General features: G+C 56.3%; 1 protein-coding gene across 1 annotated transcript in view; it reads left to right on the top strand.

The window, feature by feature from the left end:
- The window catches only part of TPO (thyroid peroxidase), a 44,710-nt gene that overhangs the window by 1,743 nt on the left and 41,652 nt on the right, over positions 1-1,315 (top strand). The window lies entirely within an intron of this gene.

Here is a 1,315-nt window from a genome sequence, read left to right as displayed (position 1 = left end):
TCAGCAGCGGATGGAGAAAACGAACTCACCCCGTGGTCGCGTGTAGACGTGGTGAGGTGCTCTGCTGGAAGGGCGTCCATCGCCCTGGCCACCAGGGAAGAGAAAACCTGGGCCACGCTTTCAAGAACCTTAAGAATCGAGACTCCTCGCCTCCCGCCGTCCCTCGTTCCGGGGCCTGGACGGCGGTGGATGTCCTGCCACAGCTGTGTGTCCACCCGCTTGTCCTTTCAGTGCAGTCGTGGCCAGCCTGGTCCACGAGACCACAGTGACACAGCTTCGCAGGCAGCGGGCAGGCCGGGGCAGGCTCTCACACAGCGAGAAGCGGCTGACGCCACGCCTCGCACTGTAGAAGCTCAACGTCCCGGCTCGCCAGGGGAAGGGGGTCTGCACCTGTCTTAGACTGCTTTCCGTATTTCTCCCGCTGAAAGATCTCAGTGTTTTTTTTGTTTTGTTTTCTTTTGTTTTGTTTTTTTTGCTTACACTCTCAGGAACAGTGTGAAAAGGCGCAAAGCTGCCGTGACGGCAGGGCTGCGTTCAGGGGGTCCCCTTCATCGGACATCATGAGGCGCGTCATTGCTCATACTGTGTAAATGGAATGTAAAATGTCACCTCACGGTGTTTCGATGTGCATTATGTGTGTGTGTATGTATGTAACGTTGTAGCTTTCTTTACCAGTTGACAACAAAACAACAGTAGCTTTGAAACCAAAGAAACACTCACTGGTAAACGCCAGCACATCATTTCAGGTGGCGCAATGGTTACAGTGCTGGACTCTCACGTAGTTGACCACGGTTTGAGTCCCGGAGCCACTGGCTTAAAACTCACGCCGGCCACGTGTATGTGCGTACCCAAGATCTAGGGAGGAGAATGGAGAGGAAAGGGTTGTGGTGTAGCCCTTCCCCCTGGGGGATCATTTCTGTCTCTCTGTCTCTGCATCTCTGGTGAGTGCACACACCCTATAGCAAAAACCTCTCTGAAAAAAAGATCCATCATTTTTACCAGTTGCAGTCCACTGTAGCCCAAATTCAAATCCACGGGAGCGGGTTCCATGTGGTTTTGTGTGTGCATTGGCCTGGGCCAGCAGACAACCCCCTCACGGTCGTTCTGATCCAGCCAACAGAGCAGCCAGGACGGGGCCCTGCACCCAGGTCCCTCCTGGACCACGCTACTGTGGGTGTGAGGACGGCAGCCCCGGGGTGCTGCTCGGTGGCCAGCTTGTGCCCAGTGTGGTCCAGACACCTCCCCATGGTGGAGAGGAGAGGCCCCAGAGGTCTCAGAGCGGCAGGACGGGGTCCTCCCCTGCCCCAGGCCCTGG

This window comes from Tupaia chinensis, unplaced genomic scaffold (genome assembly GCF_000334495.1).
Source record: "Tupaia chinensis unplaced genomic scaffold, TupChi_1.0 Scaffold000377_5, whole genome shotgun sequence".
NCBI lineage: Eukaryota > Metazoa > Chordata > Mammalia > Scandentia > Tupaiidae > Tupaia > Tupaia belangeri.
This window is presented reverse-complemented; position numbering and strand designations above follow the sequence as displayed.